Source organism: Alosa pseudoharengus, unplaced genomic scaffold, assembly GCF_046254945.1.
Source record: "Alosa pseudoharengus isolate Yale_2024_CS ecotype anadromous, Long Island Sound unplaced genomic scaffold, YU_APseudo_1.1 YU_APseudo_1.1_scf_15, whole genome shotgun sequence".
Lineage (NCBI taxonomy): Eukaryota > Metazoa > Chordata > Actinopteri > Clupeiformes > Clupeidae > Alosa > Alosa pseudoharengus.
The window spans coordinates 1,548,334-1,562,042 of NW_027468620.1; positions in this window are offsets into that span (position 1 = coordinate 1,548,334).

Genomic DNA, 13,709 nt, shown 5'->3' on the forward strand with positions numbered 1-13,709 from the left:
AGTCTTCACAGGTCACAAATTTTGTCCGATCGACACCAAATCTGACACACTTGATCTTCACATCAAGCCGCACAAAAGTTATTCCTTTTCGTCTTCGGAACTCAAACCGTTTGCCCGTAACAGCCAATCGAAATATGCGGCGAAGCCGCCAAACAGGAAGTGAGCTCATATCTCAGCAACCCATTCACCTATCATAACCAAACTTAGTGCATGGACTCAGGACCCAATCAGGGGGACGCTCAAGAAATCTGGTGACCTTTGACCTCTAGGGGGCGCTGTAATTAAGAAACATGCCTTTTCGACTGTAGCTGCACTTGTGGTTAGAATTAAAATACACTAGTGGTGTCTGGTAATACTGTTGGAGGTCCTTAGGCCGACCCAAGTCAACTTGTGATGTCATCGTAATTGATTCGGCCGCCATATTGGATTTAATCAAAAACACGTACAAGTTTTCGCAGGTCACAAATTTCAGCGGATCCTCACCAAAATTGGCAGAGACCATCTTCAGACCATGCCTTATCAGTGCATTGCTTTTTGGAACAATTGACAGTAGCATTCGGCTGTAACAGCCAATCGAAACTTGCGGCGAAGCCGCCAAACAGGAAGTGAGCTCATATCTCAGTAACCCTTGCATGTATCAAAGCCAAACTTGGTGCATTGACTCGGGACCCAATCAGGGGGACGCTAAAGAAATCTGGTGACCTTTGACCTCTAGGGGGCGCTGTAATTAAGAAACATGCCTTTTGGCCTGTAGCTGTTATTGTGCTTAGAATTAAAATACACTAGTGGTGTCTGGTAATACTGTTGGAGGTCCTTAGGCCGACCCAAGCCAACTTGTGATGTCATCGTAATTGATTCGGCCGCCATATTGGATTTAATCAAAACACGTACAAGTTTTCACAAGTCACAAATATCAGCGGATCCTCACCAAAATTGGCAGAGAACATCTTCAGACCTTGCGTTATCAGTGCACTACTTTCTGGAACAATTGACAGAAGCATTAGCCCGTAACAGCCAATCGAAATTGGTGGCGAAGCCGCCAAACAGGAAGTGAGCTCATATCTCAGCAACCCTGCCATGTATCATCACCAAACTTACTACATAGATTCAGGACCCTATTAGGAGGAAGTTCAAAAAATGTGGTGACCTTTGACCTGTAGGGAGTGCAGCAATTAGTAATATTGCATTTTGATCTGTAGTTGCTTGTTTTATCGATCTTTTATTTTTTGATGTGAAACTGATGACATGTTCCATCCAGTTAATTCTAATGCGTGCGTGCCATGGCGTGTCGGGGCGGGACAGCGTGGGACGGGCAGGGGTGATTAGGTGGGGGGCTGGCTGGCGGAGGCAGCAGCAATACTCAGCACTGTTTCAGCCCTACAAAGTCAGTTTTGTTTTGATGTTACACTAGTTGAAAGTGTTGATCGCGGATGTCTGCTGAATTCTATCTTGTCGCCCTGGCTACTCCGGCCTATTCTGCTTGGCCCCCTCATTGCTGCTTGCAGCTATATTTGGGGGCCAAGCAGCGAAGCTGCGAAGGCACCCATTGTGTTTCTATGATTTCTTATTATTATTATTATTATTTAACATCTTTCCTCTGCCATTGGAGTCTATGGCAGCCCATAGAACCGACTGGTCAAAAGTTGTGAAATTTGGCACACTGATTGGGGAAAGTCCAATGATTAATTTCACCAAGTTTCATGCCGGCACCTCGAGCGCTGTAGCGCCACCAACAGGCCAAATTTGGACGTGCGTTCACGTACGTAACTTTTCACCCGTAGGCCCGATTGCCAAAAATGAGGTATCGTTGGAATCCTTGGACCAAGCCGAGTTCAACGCACCCTATGACGTCATTTTCCGCCATGATGGATTTTCTGCCATTTTGGATTTTAGTGAAAGTGAAACTAATTCTTCACAGGTCACAAATTTTGTCCGATCATCACCAAACTTGAGACAAATGATCTTCAGACCAAGCCTCACAAAAGATACTCATTTTCGTCTTCGGAAATCAAACCGTTCGCCCGTAACAGCCAATCGAAATATGCGGCGAAGCCGCCAAACAGGAAGTGAGCTCATATCTCAGCAACCCATTGATCTATCATAACCAAACTTAGTACATGGACTCAGGACCCCATCAGGGGGACGCTCAAAAAATGTGGTGACCTTTGACCTCTAGGTGGCGCTGCAATCAGAAAAAATGCATTTTGGCCTGTAGCTGTTGATGAGTTTGGAATTAAAACGTACTAGTGGTGTCTGGTAATACTGTTGGAGGTCCTTAGGCCGACCCAAGCCAACTTGTGATGTCATCATAATTGATTCGGCCGCCATATTGGATTTAATCAAAAACACGTACAAGTTCTCGCAGGTCACAAATTTTAGCGGATCCTCACCAAAATTGGCAGAGACCATCTTCAGACCATATCCTATCAATATATTGCTTTCTGGAACAATTGACAAAAGCATTCGCCCGTAACAGCCAATCGAAATTGGTGGCGAAGCCGCCAAACAGGAAGTGAGCTCATATCTCAGCAACCCTGTCATGTATCATAACCATACTTAGTATATAGATTCATGACCCCATTAAGAGTAAGCTCAAAATATTTGGTGACCTTTGACCTGTAGGGGGCTCTATAATTAGCAATATTGCATTTTGATCTGTAGTTGCTAATGTGTTTTATCGATCTTTTATTTTTTTATGTGAAACTGATGACATGTTCCATTCAGTTCATTCTAATGCGTGCATGCAACGGCAGGGTGGGGCGGGACGGGTGGGACAGGCACGGGTGATTAGGTGGGGCGGGGGCTGGCTGGCGAAGGTGGAAGCAATACTCAGCCCTGTTTCAGCTCTACAAAGTCAGTTATGTTTTGATGTGACAGTTGTTGAAAGGGTTGATCGCGGGTGTCTGCTGAGTTCTATCTTGTCGCCATGGCTACTCCGGCCTATACTGCTTGGCCCCCTCATTGCTGCTTGCAGCTATATTTGGGGGCCAAGCAGCGAAGCTGCGCGGCAACCCTTAGTGATTCTACCTTTTCTTATTATTAGGGGTCCGAGCAGCGTAGCTGCAGGAACCCTATTGTTTCTGTACCGTTCATTTTTTGGCCAAAATTCTGTAAAAGTCATACTGCAGCCTAAACGGTAACTCCAAAACTCTTGAAATTTTCAGGTATGGTTACCAGTACCCCCCTCTACCCATAACCCAAAATTTGGGGTACTGCACCCAAAGGTGGCGCTATTGAAAAAAAAAGTTAATTATGCTTATTTCTCCTTACCAGATTCACCTAGACTCAAAATTCTTTCAGAATATTAATCTCTAAACTCAGATGCATCTTTTTGGCCCTGGTCTTATGGTCTACAAATGTTTACTTTTTCCACAATTTCATGGAAAAGCCAAACATTATAAAAAGTTTCACACTCTTAAAAAATAATCGAATCTTCACCAAAATTCTCACAGACAATGTTTAGACCAAGCCTCACAAAAGTTATCGCTCAGAATTTTGATATTTTGTTCCATTTCAGAGATATAGGCCAATAAAGTTAGACCACTTAGGCCTTTTTTCCTAGATCACCTATATTCCTATAAACCGTAAGTCCTAGAAACTTGACATTTTCAAGTATTGTTACCAGTACCCCCCACTACCCATAACCCAAATTTGGGGTACTGCACCCAAAGGTGGCGCTCTTGTCAAAAACGCTTATTTCTCCTTACCAGATTCACCTAGACTCAAAATTCTTCCATCATATTAATCTCTACATTCAGATGCATCTTTTTCACCCTGGTCTTATGCTCTAAAAATGTTTACTTTTGCCACAATTTCAGAGAAAAGCCAAACATCATAAAAAGTTTCACAGGCTTCAAAAATGATCAAATCTTCACCAAAATTCTCACAGACAATGTTTAGACAAAGCCTCACAAAAGTTATCAAAATAATTTGGATACGTTGTTCCATTTCAGAGATATAGGCCAATAAAGTTCGACCACTCAGCCCATTTCTCCTATATCACCTATATTCCTATATGAGTAATTTTTTTTTCTTGGATAACAACCATACAACCATCATTAGGTGGATACCATTAACAGTGCACATTTTCAGATATGTACTCTTTTTTATAAAGCCCTTAATTCTATTGTCAAATGTATGCTAGGAATTTTCTTGATGTTGTGTGTTTGCCAACACACATTTTCACCATTTGAATGTGACTGCTCAATGTGTATGATTGTCAGTGGCTGAGTGGGATAATGCCTAGTGCTGGTGTTTGTTAGGTTGAGAGTTCGAATCCTGCTAGAGCTTTAGGCTCAAGATGCACATGCCATTGGTTATTGAAGATTCACACTATTGAACAGCACCTGAATGACATCAGACAATTAACATTCACACTCATTAGTTGCCAAGAATCAGAATGCCGACACACTCTATGACATATAGGGGAACTTCTTTGTTTACTATTTTTCCTTCATCATTAAGTCTATCATATTTATATTTCATCCATTACTGTTCTTCTCTATAAATGTCTAATTGCCCCAGAATATCCAAAAGTTTTCAGGTGTACTTTTTCAGGAAAGCCCTTCATTTTATTGTCAAATATATACTTGGAGTTTTTCTTGTGTGTTTACCAACACACATTTTCACCATTTGAATGTGACTGTTGAATGTGTATGATTGTCAGTGGCAGAGTGGGATAATGTCTAGTGCTGGTGTTTGTTAGGTTGAGAGTTCGAATCCTGCTAGAGCTTTAGGCTCAAGATGCACATGCTATTGGTTATTGAAGATTCACACTATTGAACAGCACCTGAATGACATCAGACAATTAACATTCACACTCATTAGTTGCCGAGAATCAGAATGCCGACACACTCTATGACATATAGGGGAACTTCTTTGTTTACTATTTTTCCTTCATCATTAAGTCTATCATATTTATATTTCATCCATTACTGTTCTTCTCTATAAATGTCTAATTGCCCCAGAATATCCAAAAGTTTTCAGGTGTACTTTTTCAGGAAAGCCCTTCATTTTATTGTCAAATATATACTTGGAGTTTTTCTTGTGTGTTTACCAACACACATTTTCACCATGTGAATGTGACTACCCAATATGTAGGATTGTCAGTGGCTCAGTGGGATAATGCCTAGTGCTGGTCTTTGTTAGGTTGAGGGTTCGAATCCCCGGTAGTGCTTTAGGCTCTAGCTCGAATACTATTGGTTATTGAAGATTCACACCATTGAACAGCACCTGAATGACATCAGGCAATCAACATTCACACTCATCAGTTGCCAAGAATCAGAATGCCGAGACACTCTATGACATTCAGGGGAACTTCTTTGTTTACTATTTTTCCTTCATCATTAAGTCTATCATATTTATATTTAATCTATTAGTGTTCATCTCTACAAATGTCTAATCGCCCCTCCATGCTTGGAGTTTTTCTTGTGTGTTTACCAATACACATTTTCACCATGTGAATGTGACTGGCCAACATGTAGGATTGACAGTGGCTCAGTGGGATAATGCCTTGTACTGGTGATCCTTAGGTTGAGAGTTCAAATCCCACTTGAAGCATTAGTGGGTTGTGGATGTTAGCATACTACAATTGAATGCTGTTGGGTTGTGGAGGATAACACACTACACACATTACAGCTACTTGTCAATATGGACTTGTAGTGCAAGGCAAGTATTACTGTATAATTATAAGCTGTAGCCTATAATTATTTGTTATTCTTATAATATTTGTCATTTCTTATACATATTTAGTCGGCTCTTCCACTTGACAGAACAACTCTATATCGGCTAAGGATGTCACGCATGAAACAATGCTGCAGAAACACGAAAATACGACTTTGAGTTTAGTAGGTTATAATTTTCAGTTCCTGTTTATCTATTGCACAATGGGTAATAATTTAAAGGAATCATGTTGCAGTCTTGTAAATAGTGACCCAGCAAGATCCCTAGTTATTGCAAAATCATAGTCTGTGACTTAAAACTCTACTACTTGTCTTTAGATGTGAGAGGGTCTGAGACTGTAGTCTTTCAAAAATCTTTTCCAAATCTTTGCAAATCTTTCCAAAGTTTACCCGCTGGGAAACCCTGTAGCTCCGGAGCAGGGGCTCAGACCAGGATAAATTGTTTGCTCGCCCTCAGTTCGCTCTTTTGTTCATCTCAACCCAGCACTCCAGTGTGTCCTGCTCTGTGTGCGTCTTTGAGTTAACGTAAGTCATCACTTTAATCACCCTCACTATGACTTTTGTGATGTTTATCAGTTTGTAGAGTAGCTCTGCCATCATGTGTAAAGTTAAGGTCTTTGTTTGTTGGTTTGGTGTGTTGGAGTCCCATGTGAGAGATGATTAGGTGATGTTGGTTGACTTGGGATGTCAAGTATTGTTTAGTTGTACCTTATATAGCCATATGATTTCAGTTTATTGTTCAAATGTCAATTGGTTTGTTTGTGAGTTGGGATCTGTACTGATTTATCCCATTTCACTGATTACTCCATTTTCTGTTTGTTTCCTCTTTGATGCAGCACACATACAAGTAAAGAACAAAAGAACAGATGAATTGAAACTCAAATAAAGTTAACTTGTGTTGCACCGAAACCTGCCATCTCCGTGTCATCACTCCATACCATTGAGCCTTCTGACCGAGGCTCTGCCTGCTCGCCACACACTCACTCTACCTCGACCCACATCGCCCCCTAGTTCCTTCAGTTGGGTTGTGGAGGTTAACATACTAGAATAGAATACTGTTAAAAATACTGTTGGGTTGTGGAGGTTGGCACACTATAACGTTACAGCTACTAGTCAGGACTTGTCGTGCAAGGCAAGTATAACTGTATAATTAAGTGTGCTTGCAAGCACACTTATTGTTAAGTTTTATTAGGGGTCCGAGCAGCGTAGCTCAGAATTTTGATATTTTGTTCCATTTCAGAGATATAGGCCAATAAAGTTAGACCACTTAGGCCTTTTTTCCTAGATCACCTATATTCCTATATGAGTTTTTTTTTCTTTTCTTGAATAACAACCATACAACCATCATTAGGTGGATACCATTAACAGTGCACATTTTCAGATCTGTACTCTTTTTTTTTATAAAGCCCTTAATTCTATTGTCAAATGTATGCTAGGAATTTTCTTGATGTGTGTTTGCCAACACACATTTTCACCATGTGAATGTGACTGCCTAATATGTAGGATTGTCAGTGGCTCAGTGGGATAATGCCTAGTGCTGGTGTTTGTTAGGTTGAGAGTTTGAATCCTGCTAGAGCTTTAGGCTCAAGATGCACATGCTATTGGTTATTGAAGATTCACACCATTGAACAGCACCTGAATGACATCAGGCAATTAACATTCACACTCATTAGTTGCCAAGAATCAGAATGCTGACACTCTATGGCATATAGGGGAACTTCTTTGTTTACTATTTTTCCTTCATCATTAAGTCTATCGTATTTATATTTCATCCATTACTGTTCTTCTCTACAAATGTCTAATAGGCCTTTATCACGGCAGCCAAAGTAGGAAGTGAACAGCCCTGCTCCTGTGTGAGCACAGGTGTTTCTAATTAAGTGTCAGATTCGGCCACAGTTACTTCAACCAGAGGCCTCGTTAATGTTTTTAGGAACACCTGTGGTTTGCCTGCCAACAGGAAACTGAACAGCCCTGCTTCAGCTACTGTGATAAAGGCCTATTGCCCCAGAATATCCAAAAGTTTTCAGGTGTACTCTTTCAGGAAAGCCCTTCATTTTATTGTCAAATGTATACTTGGAGTTTTTCTTGTGTGTTTACCAACACACATTTTCACCATTTGAATGTGACTGCTCAATGTGTATGATTGTCAGTGGCTGAGTGGGATAATGCCTAGTGCTGGTGTTTGTTAGGTTGAGAGTTCGAATCCTGCTAGAGCTTGAGGCTCAAGATGCACATGCTGTTGGTTATTGAAGATTGACACCATTGAACAGCACCTGAATGACATCAGGCAATTAACTTTCACACTCCTTAGTTGCCAAGAATCAGAATGCCGACACTCTATGACATATAGGGGAACTTCTTTGTTTACTATTTTTCCTTCATCATTAAGTCTATCGTATTTATATTTCATCCATTACTCTTCTTCTCTACAAATGTCTAATTGCCCCAGAATTTCCAAACGTTTTCAGGTGTTCTCTTTCAGGAAAGCCCTTCATTTTATTGTCAAATGTATACTTGGAGTTTTTCTTGTGTGTTTACCAATACACATTTTCACCATGTGAATGTGACTGGCAAAGATGTAGGATTGACAGTGGCTTAGTGGGATAATGCCTTGTACTGGTCATCCTTAGGTTGAGAGTTCAAATCCCACCAGAAGCATTAGTGTTCAAATACTGTTGGGTTGTGGAGGTTAGCATACTAGAATAGAATGCTGTTGAGTTGTGGAGGTTAGCACACTATAACATTACAGCATTACAGCTACTTGTTAATATGGACTTGTAGTGAAAGGCAAGTATAACTGTATAATTATAGGCTGTTTATCTTATTGACTCCGACACAGAACCCACCACCACAAATACAATTCAATTCTGTGGGAAACACTGCCTTCCATTATCAAAACCTTCATCTTATCTACAACAAATAAATAGTCCTGTAGAATCAAGTATTGTTAGAATACTGTTGGGTTGTGGAGGTTTGCACACTATAACATTACAGCACAGGGTAATCCTAATTTTATGGATCAAATTTATTCCAATCTAACTCAAAAGTTTTGAACAACACAAAGGTTTTATCCAGATCAAAACCAAGAATAGATTATGTGATCTAATCCAATTTAAGGATCCTTGTTTCCTTTTGAACAACCCATTTTCAAGATTTGATCCAATCCGATAGCCGAAATCCGGTAACTGAAATCCGATAACCGAAATCCGATCACATTTCTTTTGAACAATTGTGCCCAAACAATCAAAGCATATGTAAAACTAAAAAGCTATGCCATCATGTTCGTTTTGCTCGGACCCCGTAAATCACCGCTTGCGGTTATATTTGGGGGCCAAGCAGCGAAGCTGCGCGGCAACCCTTAGTGATTCTACCTTTTCTTATTATTATTATTATTACACATCTTTCCGCTGTCATTGAAGTCTATGGCAGCCCATAGAACCGTACAGTAAAAAGTTGTGAAATTTGGCACATTGATTCGGGACAGTATAAAAATTAATTTGAGCAAGTTTTATGCCTGAACCACAGAGAGTCTAGCGCCACCAATGGGTCAAAGTTGACATTGCATCCATGCAATTAACTTTTGAACCGTATGCCCGATTTTGAATATCGCAATATCTTTGGAAGTCTTGGATGAGGCCAAACTCAACGCACCCCATGACGTCAATTTCCGCCATGTTGGATCTTCCGCCATATTGTATTTCATCAAAAACACTTAAAAGGCATCAAAGTTCGCAAAGTTTGTCCGATTTTCACGAAACTTGACGCAGATGATCGTCAGACCATGACTCATAAACGCATTGCTTTTTGGAGACATATTCAAAACCGGTTGCCTGTGACGACCAATCAAGTTTGGCGGCGAAGCCGCCAAACAGGAAGTGAAGTGATATCTCAGCAAGGCTTTCGCGTATCAACACCAAACTCAGTACAGGGTCTCAGTACCCAATTAGGAGGAGGCTCAATAAATTTGATGACTTTTGACCTATAGGTGGCGCTATAATTAGCAAAATTATGTTTTAGCCTGTAACGGGTCATGTGTTTAGAATTAAAGCATATTAGTGATATCTGTTAATACCTTGAGAGGTCCTTAGGCCGAAACATGCCAACATGTGACGTCAACATAATTTATTCGACCGCCATATTGGATGTCATCAAAAACACTTAAAAGGCATCAAAGGTCAGAAAGTTTCTCCGATTTTCACGAAACTTGACGCAGATGATCGTCAGACCATGACTCATAAACGCATTGCTTTTTGGAGACATATTCAAAACCGGTTGCCTGAGACGACCAATCAAGTTTGGCGGCGAAGCCGCCAAACAGGAAGCGAAGTAATATCTCAGTAAAGCTTTAACGTATCAAAACCAAACTCAGTACATGGGGTCATGACCCAATAAGGAGAAGGCTCAATAAATTTGATGACTTTTGACCTATAGGTGGCGCTATAATAAGCAAAATTACATTTTGGCCTGTAACGGGTGATGTGTTTGGAATTAAAACTTACTATTGGTGTCTGTTAATGTTAATGTTAATATACTAGTGATGTCTCTGGGAGGTCCTAAGGCTGACAGATGTGATTTTGTGATGTCAACATAATTGATCTGGCCGCCATATTGGATTTAATCAAAATCACTTAAAAGGCATCAAAGGTCACAAAGTTCATCCGATTTTCATGAAACTTGGTTCAGATGATCTTCAGACCATGACTCACAAACGCATTGCTTTTTGGACCCATATTCAAAACCCATCGCCCGTCTTGACCAATCAAGTTTGGCGGCGAAGCCGCCAAACAGGAAGTGAAGTGATCTCAGCAAGGCTTTTGCGTATCAACACCAAACTCAGTACAGGGTCTCAGGACCCAATTAGGAGGAGGCTCAATAAATTTGATGACTTTTGACCTATAGGTGGCGCTATAATCACAAGAAGTGGGCTCATATTTCAGCAATGCTTTCACATATTGAAACCAAACTTAGTATATGGACTTGGGACCTCATCCTGAGGACAGACAATAATTTTAGCAACGTTTGACCACTAGGGGTGCTATAATTTGCAACACTTTCTCGTATCGACACCAAACTTGGTACCTGGACTCGGGACCACATCCTGAATAAGGACAATACATTTAGTGACCTTTGACCACTAGGGGCGCTATAATTAGAAAAACTTTATCGTATCGACACCAAACTTGGTACATGGACTCGGGAACACATCCTGAAGACGCACAATATATTTAGTGAGCTTTGACCACTAGGGGTGCTACAATTATCAACACTTTCTTGTATCGACACCAAACTTGGTATGTGGACTTGTGACTACAACCTGACTACGCACAATAAATTTGGTGATGTTTGAGGTATGCATATGTGTGGGGGGTTATTGGGGTGTGTGGGGGAAGAAGTTTATCTGTGTATATGTGTGTGTGTGGGACAGGGGGGGTTAATTGGGTGTGTGTATAATGTAGCAACATTGGGTTGCCATGACAACTCCTGCTCAACTGCTTGGCCCCCTCATTGCTGCTTGCAGCTATATTTATTATTATTATTATTACGCTTCCGTCATTGAAGTCAATGGCAGCCAATAGAACCGTCTGGTGAAAAGTTCTGAAATTTGGCACACTGATTAAGGACAGTCTCATGATTAATTTCACCAAGTTTCATACCGGCACCTTGAGCGCTCTAGCGCCACCAACAGGCCAAAGTTGGATGTGCGTTCACGCACGTAACTTTTGACCCGTTGATCCGATTGTCAAAAATTAGGTATTGTTAGAATCCTTGGACCAAGCCGAGTTCAACGCACCCTGTGACGTCATTTTCCGCCATGATGGATTTTCCGCCATTTTGGATTTCATCAAAAACACTTAAAAGTCTTCAGAGGTCACAAATTTTCTCCGATCAAAACCAAACCTGACACACATAATCTTCAGACCAAGCCTCACAAAAGTTATTCCTTTTTGTCTTCGGAACTAAACCCGTTCTCCCGTAACAGCCAATCAAAGTTTGCGGCGAAGCCGCCAAACAGGAAGTGAGCTCATATCTCAACAACCCTTGCATGTATCAAAGCCAAACTTGGTACATGGACTCAGGACCCAATCAGGGGGACGCTCAAGAAATCTGGTGACCTTTGACCTCTAGGGGGCGCTGTAATTAAGAAACATGCCTTTTGGCCTGTAGCTGCAGTTGTGCTTAGAATTAAAATGCACTAGTGGTGTCAGGTAATACTGTTGGAGGTCCTTAGGCCGACCCAAGCCAATTTGTGATGTCATCGTAATTGATTCGGCCGCCATATTGGATTTAATCAAAAACACGTAAAAATTTTCGCAGGTCACAAATTTCAGTGGATCCTCACTAAAATTGGCAGACATCATCTTCAGACCATGCATTATCATTGCTTTGCTTTCTGGAACAATTGACAGAAGCATTCGGCTGTAACAGCCAATCGAATCTTGCGGCGAAGCCGCCAAACAGGAAGTGAGCTCATATCTCAGCAACCCTTGCATGTATCAAAGCCAAACTTGGTGCATGGCCTCAGGACCCAATCAGGGAGACACTCAAGAAATCTGGTGACCTTTGACCTCTAGGGGGCGCTGTAATTAAGAAACATGCCTTTTGGCCTGTAGCTGAAGTTGTGCTTAGAATTAAAACGCACTAGTGGTGTCTGGTAATACTGTTGGAGGTCCTTAGGCTCACCCAAGCCAACTTGTGATGTCATCGTAATTGATTCGGCCGCCATATTGGATTTAATCAAAAAAACATATAAGTGTTCGCAGGTCACAAATTTCAGCGGATCCTCACCAAAATTGGCAGAGACCATCTTCAGACCATAACCTTTCAATATATTGCTCTCTGGAACAATTGACAAAAGCATTCGCCCGTAACAGCCAATCGAAATTGGTGGCGAAGCCGCCAAACAGGAAGTGAGCTCATATCTCAGCAACCCTGCCATGTATCATAACCAAACTTACTACATATATTTGTGACCCCATTAGGAGGACGCTCCAAAAATTCGGTGACCTTTGACCTGTAGGGGGTGCTGCAATTAGCAATATTGCATTTTGATGTGTAGTTGCTGATGTGTTTTATCAATCTTTTATTTTTTGATGTGAAACTGATGACAACATGTTCCATCCAGTTAATTCTAATGCGTGCGTGCAAGAGCAGGGCAGGGCAGGATGGGGTGGGACGGGCTGGGGTGATTAGGTGGGGGGGGCTGGCTGGCGGAGGCGGTGGCAATACTCATCCCTGTTTCAGCCCTGTTGATCCCGGGTGTCTGCTGAGTTCTATCTTGTCACCGTGGCTACTCCGGCCTATTCTGCTTGGCCCCCTCATTGCTGCTTGCAGCTATATTTATTATTCCTCTGGCATTGAAGTCAATGGCAGCCCATAGAACCGTCTGGTGAAAAGTTGTGAAATTTGGCACACTGATTGAGGACAGTCTCATGATTAATTTCACCAAGTTTTATACCGGCACCTTGAGCGCTCTAGCGCCACCAACAGGCCAAAGTTGGACTTGCGTTCACGCATGTAACTTCTGACCCGTTGACTCGATTGTCAAAAATGAGGCACCGTTGGAATCCTTGGACCAAGCCGAGTTCAACGCACCCTATGACGTCATTTTCCGCCATGATGGATTTTCCGCCATTTTGGATTTTAGTGAAAGTGAAACTAATTTTTCACAGGTCACAAATTTTGTCCGATCGTCACCAAACTTGACACACATGATCTTCAGACCAAGCCTAACAAAAGTTGTGGTGTTTTGTCTTCGGAACTTAAACCCTTCGCCCGTAACAGCCAATCAAAATTTGCGGCGAAGCCGCCAAACAGGAAGTGAGCTCATATCTCAGCAACCCTTGCATGTATCAAAGCCAAACTGGGTGCATGGACTCAGGACCCAATCAGGGGGACGCTCAAGAAATTTGGTGACCTTTGACCTCTAGGGGGCGCTGTAATTAAGAAACATGCTTTTTGGCCTGTAGCTGCAGTTGTGCTTAGAATTAAAACGCACTAGTGGTGTCTGGTAATACTGTTGGAGGTCCT